An 8294-nucleotide genomic window follows, 5' to 3' on the forward strand; every position below is an offset into this window, starting at 1 on the left:
TATTCTTAACCAATGAAGCTTTTTGGATGAAAAGTGACACGTCTTCCAAGAAAAACAAATGGTTCCACCACAAAACCGCGGATGACGAAAGTGCGCATTTGACGTCATCACAGCGCGACGAAAACATCGCGCTGTGATCAATAAATGTAAAAATAAAGCGAAAACCTTACCCTAACCCCCCAAACCTAACCCTAAACCTAACCCTTAACCTAACCCTAAATCTAACCCTAAACCTAACCCTTAACCTAACGCTAAACCTAACGCTAACCCTTAACCTAACGTTAAACGTAACCCTAACGCTCTAAACCTAACCCTAACCCTTAACTTAACCCTAAACCTAACCCTAACCCTAACCCTAACCCTAACCCTTACCTTTATGTGAATCGGCTTGCTTTAATTTTATTTTTATTTCAATTTTTAATTTTTTTCGTCACGCTGTGATGACATCAAATGCGCACTTTCGTCGAGTGCGATTTTGTCGTCCGCAGTTTTGACGGGTCACGAAACAAATAAGCTCCTTTTGCCTTTTGAAAAAGCACCTTTGAGACAACCATGACCTGGATGACTGAGAAGTCCACAGGCAAATAAAGCTTCCTGTTTTGTCTTAAATTACGCCGATGATCTCTATTTGAATTTCCACCCCTCTCTTTAATTGAAAAAAACAGTGTGCCTTCTTTGAGAAATTTTTTAGTTATCTTCCATGCCTCCCCTTCCAATTTCCTTCTTTTTTTATTTTACAAAATGTACTTTATTTCACCCAGACAGCGCAAGGCCGGGAGACAATTTTGACAGTGACTAAATTTAACCATTGTAATGGATTCATATTTCTTTAACATTCAAGTGGCTTTTATTTTTCAGCTTCGATTGGTACTATTCCTGCGGAGTAAAACAGTGGTGACTAAGACAATCCCTTGCTTTTGGGTATAAGATGATTGACAATTGGAATCACAGAACAAAAAATCCTATTTTCTTGTAAAAGCATTATAGATTTGCTCAGGTATGCTAATATAGAGGAGAGTAGCGCATGATTACCTCCATAAATTTATCGGCCTCGGGCAGAAACCAGTTAACAAGCTGATCCTGAGCAAAATTCAAGGTGACAGTTTTAACCTCTGGACTTCTCCAACAATCTGGATTTTCCAGCAGCCTTATCCAAATGATCCAGCTGAGGATTAAATTAGGCAATTTCATACTTTCCAGAAGTTTGGGGTGACAATTTTCACAATCCCTTATCATTATGCCTTTAGGATGGAGCTAATAGGAATAGAATTCTAAAACTTCTGGAAAATACCAAGTTGTTTACACTGTAAGCCATATTTCCCCAGAACAGGGAAGTAACATCCTTTATAACTTTTACTGCAGATATAACACTATCATGATCAGGGTGGCTCAGGGTTTATCACAGGATACATAGCTATTTTATGAAATTGTAATCACAACTTGATCTTACTGTTCAGATCTTATTTTATCTTGGGCACTTCAAATTCACTTTCAAATCTATATTTCATACCATGCAAGGGTACAAGCCTACTATGTTTTTGAAACTCTTTTTAGCAGCAATATCTTTTTTCCAAGCATTTCCATTCTCGAATTCTACTAAACACACACACACACAAACACACATTCAATTATGAAATAAAATATGTCTTATGAATATTTAGATGTAAGTATTTAAATGCAAACTTTTCAAGCAGTTTTTTTCTTTTTAATGAAAAGCTCAGTGGAAGGAATGAGAAACAATAGGCTTCCAGCAGCATATACCATATGTGGAAGCAATATGCGTGGTACATCCAATCAACTGATTTGCTCATGCTTCATTTTATGCTGATTTTAGTGAAGATATAGGTGATAGATAGATAGACAGATAATAGGTAGGTAGGTAGGTAGGCAGGCAGGCAGGCAGGCAGGCAGGCAGGCAGGCAGGCAGACAGACGATGATAGATAGATAGATGATAGATAGATAGATAGATAGATAGATAGATAGATAGATAGATAGATAGATAGATAGATAGATAGATAGATAGATAGATAGACAGACAGACAGACAGACAGACAGACAGACAGACAGACAGACAGACAGACAGACAGATGATAGGTAGGTAGGTAGGTAGGTAGGTAGATGATAGATAGATAGATAGATAGATAGATAGATAGATAGATAGATAGATAGATAGATAGATAGATAGATGATAGACAGACAGACAGACAGATGATAGATAGGTAGGTAGGTAGGTAGGTAGATGATAGATAGATAGATAGGTAGGTAGGTAGGTAGGTAGATGATAGATAGATAGATAGATAGATAGATAGATAGATAGATAGATAGATAGATAGATAGATAGATAGACAGAGAGACAGACAGACAGACAGAGAGACAGACAGACAGACAGATGATAGATAGATAGGTAGGTAGGTAGGTAGATGATAGATAGATAGATAGATAGATAGATAGATAGATAGATAGATAGATAGATAGATAGATAGATAGACAGATGATAGGTAGGTAGGTAGGTAGGTAGGTAGATGATAGATAGATAGATAGATAGATAGATAGATAGATAGATAGATAGATAGACAGATGATAGATAGGTAGGTAGGTAGGTAGGTAGGTAGGTAGGTAGGTAGGTAGATGATAGATAGATAGATAGATAGATAGATAGATAGATAGATAGATAGACAGACAGACAGATGATAGATAGATAGGTAGGTAGGTAGGTAGATGATATAGATAGATGATAGATAGATAGATAGATAGATAGATAGATAGATAGATAGATAGATAGATAGATAGATAGATAGATAGAAAGGTAGGTAGGTAGGTAGGTAGGTAGGTAGGTAGGTAGGTAGGTAGGTAGGTAGATGATAGATAGATAGATAGATAGATAGATAGATAGATAGATAGATAGATAGAAAGGTAGGTAGGTAGGTAGGTAGGTAGGTAGGTAGGTAGGTAGGTAGGTAGGTAGGTAGGTAGATGATAGATAGATAGATAGATAGATAGATAGATAGATAGATAGATAGATAGATAGATAGATAGATAGATAGACAGACAGACAGACAGACAGACAGACAGATGATAGATAGATAGGTAGGTAGGTAGGTAGATGATATAGATAGATGATAGATAGATAGATAGATAGATAGATAGATAGATAGATAGATAGATAGATAGATAGATAGATAGACAGACAGACAGACAGACAGACAGACGATAGCTAGATAGGTAGGTAGGTAGGTAGGTAGGCAGGCAGGCAGGCAGACAGACAGACAGACAGATGATAGATAGATATAGACAGACAGACAGATGCATGATAGATGGATGGATGATAGGAAGATAGTTAAATGAGAGAGAGAGAGAAATAGAGAATGAAATGTGTTTGAATATTAGTAGCTTGGATTGGTAGTTAGGCTGTTGGTTTAACCTCCAAGCTTAACACTTTGGTTGCAAATGTTCGAGGAAACATTGTCAGTGCGTTTTGAATTGTTCTTGTCAGAGCACAGGTCTTTACATACCTTTCATTAAATGCAAATTAGTCTAAATGCTGTTTGTTCGGATATTTTTGAATCATGGTCTGATTTTGGACTGTTTGTTTGGCTGGCTATTGTTGCTGGTACCATATTTAAGTGCCATCTGTGTGGTGCAGATTAGGATTAGAGTTCTAACAACTTGGTTCATAATTCAAGCATTGTCTTTGTAGTCCATCTACAACCAGTATTCCAACTATTTGTACAATGTTTGTATTTCAATTTACATCTAAGTGTATCCTATGCAGTCTAGTTGGTCAAAATATTTCCAGTGAAGAATACATACGTGGGGAAAGTACCCCAGTAGAGATCATGAGCCGAGGTGGCGCAGTGGTTAAATGCAACACTGCAGGCTACTTCAGCTGATTGCAGTTCTGCAGTTCGGCGGTTCAAATCTCACCGGCTCAGGGTTGACTCAGTCTTCCATCCTTCCGAGGTGGGTAAAATGAGGACCCGGATTGTTGTTGGGGGCGATATGCTGACTCTGTAAACCGCTTAGAGAGGGATGAAAGCCCTAGGAAGCGGTATATAAGTCTAACTATTGCTATTGCTATCATTAAATTTACTAAATTTCAGTATTGGGTATGAGAAAATGTTACAGCCCTACATTTTGATTGCAGCCCTACTTTTTGAGTCCACTTGGGAGGAATAAGAGGAGACATCTCTTTCTTCCAAGCTCATCCATGCATTTATTTTGCTCTTCTGAGGAACCAAAGCTTACCAATTCCTTATCTTAGCCATAATCCAGGAAGATGTTGCAGAGAGCATTGTGACGAGGGAGACTTTGTAAACTATAATTCTTGAGGCTCCTACACCATGACCTCTAGATCATTTTTAAACTGGAGAAAGAAGGCATCCGGATTGAATATAAAAATGGGGCTTGGAAAGAACTCTAAACCGAAGAAGCCATTCTCAGTTCAGTGGAAGAAAAAGTTAGAAAGAACCTGACTAAAATGGTTGTAAGGACTTAGGCTCCATGATCACCAAGTTGTGCTTGAAGGAATCTGGAAACTTAAAACTGCTGAAGGCGACCTACAGAATAGCACTGGTGCTATTCAGCCAGTTCTATCTGGTTCGGGTGAACCAGTAGCGATGGTGGCGAGAAGCTCCGCCCATCATGTGCCATTTTTGAGGCTCTGCACATGCTCGGAAGGTGCTCTGCGTGCACGGTGTGAGTGAAGCAAGCACGTGCGCTCACATTGGCGTACGGGTAGCGAAGGTAAGTTGATTTCACCTCTTCTTACAGATCACTGCATCCCAAGAATGAATTTGTATTAGTGTTAATTTTACAACAATCAGGTGCCATTCAGAAGTATGGACTTCAGTTCCCATCAATCATGGTCGAAGGCAGAGAGCTGTAAGAATTGTAGCCACAATCATCTCAAGGTCAGAAATTTGTCTCTTTCTGTTCTATATTATAATGCCTAGAAAAACTAAGAAAATAGGCACTGTTTGGAAAAGTTGATTAGTCAGTGCATAAGCTCTTGGCCTTCAACAACATAGCTTTATAACTCCTGCTCCTTTTGTTGATCACATATAAATAAAGGTAATTAGCATATATTAGCTATGTTGAATGTTGAATGTTTATTTTATTTATATGCTGCCCTTTTCCCCCGAAGGGGACTCAGGGCGGCTCACAACTCAACCAAGGGAGAGGGATGCAGACAAAAATTAAAACAACATGCAACAATACAGAATTTTAAACACACAAGAGTCATACCATTCGAGAAGGGGGGTAGAAGCTTTTTAGCCCCAGGCCTGTCGGAATAGCCAGGTTTTAAGGGATTTGCGGAAGGTCTGGAGGGTGGTGAGGGTTCGAATCTCCACGGGGAGTTCGTTCCAGAGGGTCGGAGCAGCCACAGAGAAGGCTCTCCTCCGGGTAGTCGCCAGTCGACACTGGCGGGCGGATGGAATTCGGAGGAGGCCTAATCTGTGGGATCTAATCGGTCTAGTGGAGGTAATTGGCTATATGTTGCTGTTGATGGGCACAACAACACGAAGTGGGAGTTTTTTACTGTTTATATCCTACATACTAGTGAAAGATTGATAGCAATTCCCAGAACATCTGAAAAAAGCTGGACAAGTTAAAACTCCTCTTTTTGATTAGTTTTCAGAAGACTAAAGGTAATAGGAAATCACAGGTGATAAATGGGGTTATAACAAGATAGCAATCGAATACATAAGAGTATTTATTAGGGAAGCGTCTTTTTTATTACCCGCTACAGAATTGGCATTCTGTGAATTATATAATTTATTCACTCATTCATTTTAATTATTGATCTACTTATTAGTGTTATTGCGGATTCGTGAGTGAAAGGTGAAGTTGAAAAAGGATAAAAAAAATACTAAATTCAGATAACAAATAATTGTTTCATGAACAATATGAAATGTTTAGAGAATTATCATTCCCTACCAATTGATACATTAGGTTGTCCTTAATAGGAATCACAGTGAGTTGTTGAATGGATAGTGGAAAAATGAAATGTCAGAAGAAGGAAAGCTATATGTTACCAATATAATGTTAAAGTTGTGGCTTCTGTGCACAACTATCAGATTAATGTAGCTTGATATTAAAAAGAAAATAAAATTAAATGTGTTCTACAAACTTATTAAATGATTGGCCAACTTAATATTAAAGCAACATTTCCAATCATGCTCGTAATGAGATTAAGAACACTATCAATATTTTAATGGAAAAGAAGTTTCCAAGAACATATGTGAAGCAAAAGTGATTAGGCAATGACCATATTCTTCCACTATAATAACAATTTTCCTTTTTTTTTAAATTAACAAACATGTAAAATACACACAGACAAAACTTAGAGGTACACCACATTTACACAATACAATACGAACAGGAGCTTCCTGTTCTTTCTAATAGCAATTATCAATCGATACCGCTCACCTTATATTATTTCCCCTTCTATTGCATTTCACCATTCTTAACCCTCTTATTTTACTCATAACTATTATTTTTGAGTTTTGTTGTATTCCTTCATCGATTCTTGTTTCTTTCCTCCATCCACCTATACCATTTATCCCATTATCTGGTAGAATTCTGATTCTTCTTTTCCCTGGATTTCTTTAGTTAGTTTGTCCATTTCAGCACAATCCATAACCTTTCTTATTATTTCATCTTCGCTTGGAGTTAATTTGTTTTTCCATTTCTGGACAAAGGCAATCCTTGCCGCCGTAATTATATGTAGCATTAAATACTGGATTTCTCTTTTGTATTTCGCAGACATTATTCCTAATAAAAATACTTTAGGTTTCCATTCTATTTTAACCCCTGTTATTGCCTCCAGCCAATTTTTTGATCCTTTTCCAAAAAGATTTAGCCTCCTCACAGGTCCACCATAAATGATAATATGTTCCGTGCATTGATTCACATTTCCAACATTTTGGGGAGGTATTTGTTAAGATTTTAGCTAACCTTGTTGGTGCCAGGTACCATCTGTAAAAATTTCCCTTTTTCATTTATTACTTTTCTTTTTTGTCTTTCCTTTACTAAATTCATTCTGTAGCTCATTTTAATAGAAGTCATTTCCTCAACTGCAACTGGACAGGAAGCCTGAACCAGCAGCCCACTTTCATTTATTCCTTCAAGCCAAAACAGTGAATTTGGTTTGCCAATGTTTAGAGGCATTTCAAGCATTGTTTTGAAGAATTCTCTTGTGTTTCTGTTTTCTTTTCTTTTGATTTTTAGTTTAGATTTTCCAGAGACAGAATATTGTTTGGACAAAGCATACCTTCTCTATTTAAGAAAAAAAGTGTGCGTAAAGGAGAAACTTTATACTATATTAATGTTCCAATAACATTATAATACAAAATATAGTTGTGCAGTTACACATTCATAAGCATCCTAAAAAGGCAGTTGTAAGATTATGTTGTAAATACCTTGAGTAAAACCTAAGTCAAGGCAAAGTTGTGACATTCATTTATTCATTGATTGATTGATTGATTGATTGATTGATTGATTTAAGTTATATGCCACCCATCTCACTGTTACAGTGACTCTGGGAGATTAACAGAATAATCATTGGAATTTTGAATTATTGGACGCTATAGGATTTTTTAAAAGTTTAGTTTAAATTTTGAATGGACGTAGAAGTTTCCCAAAATAATGAGAAAACCTATTAAATTTTATTAAAATTTTCAGAAATGTGGGGAAAAAATTCCTAGAATGAAAAAATTGTGTTATACTTTAATACACAGCCCATTTCTTTCCAGATCAACTTAACATTCTCTTACATTATAAGGAAGGAAGGAAGGAAGGAAGGAAGGAAGGAAGGAAGGAAGGAAGGAAGGAAGGAAGGAAGGGTGACATGAACCTCCTCATGCATCAACTGAATGTTTGAATGAATTAAACATAATGAAAAGCATAGTACTTAAAACAAAACACCTATAGTTCTCTAATAATAGTGACAACTAGATTTTAAAATGCATCCCAAGAAAACCAGTAGCTAGATGTATCAGATGTGTTGGAGGGCAAAAGAAGAAGAGGATGACAGAGAATGAAGTGGCTGGATGGAGTTACCGAAGCAGTAGGCATGAACTTAAATGGACTCCAGAGGATAGTAAAGGATAGGAAGGCTTGGAAGAACATTGCCCATGGAGTCATGATGTATCAGACATGACTTTGCAACTAACAACAACAACAACAAGAAGTGTCACTAACAATATTGCATTCTCCCCATTCACATGTGCTTGAACTGTAAGCTACTTTCAAGTGATTCTGCCTGGCGTGAATAATCTACCAAAAGAAGTAG

General features: G+C 37.0%; 1 long non-coding RNA gene across 1 annotated transcript; it reads left to right on the forward strand.

Moving 5' to 3' along the window:
- The first annotated feature begins 2067 nt into the window (after positions 1-2067).
- Positions 2068-3186, forward strand: LOC148043393 (uncharacterized). The gene is made up of 3 exons (XR_015698192.1): positions 2068-2095; positions 3010-3088; positions 3165-3186. It is a non-coding gene; the product is annotated as an uncharacterized LOC148043393 (long non-coding RNA).
- The last annotated feature ends 5108 nt before the right edge of the window (positions 3187-8294 follow it).

The sequence above is a fragment of the Thamnophis sirtalis genome, unplaced genomic scaffold (genome assembly GCF_051295495.1).
Source record: "Thamnophis sirtalis isolate CommonGarterSnake01/CBP01778 unplaced genomic scaffold, rThaSir2_p1.2 scaffold_12, whole genome shotgun sequence".
In the NCBI taxonomy this organism is placed as follows: domain Eukaryota; kingdom Metazoa; phylum Chordata; class Lepidosauria; order Squamata; family Natricidae; genus Thamnophis; species Thamnophis sirtalis.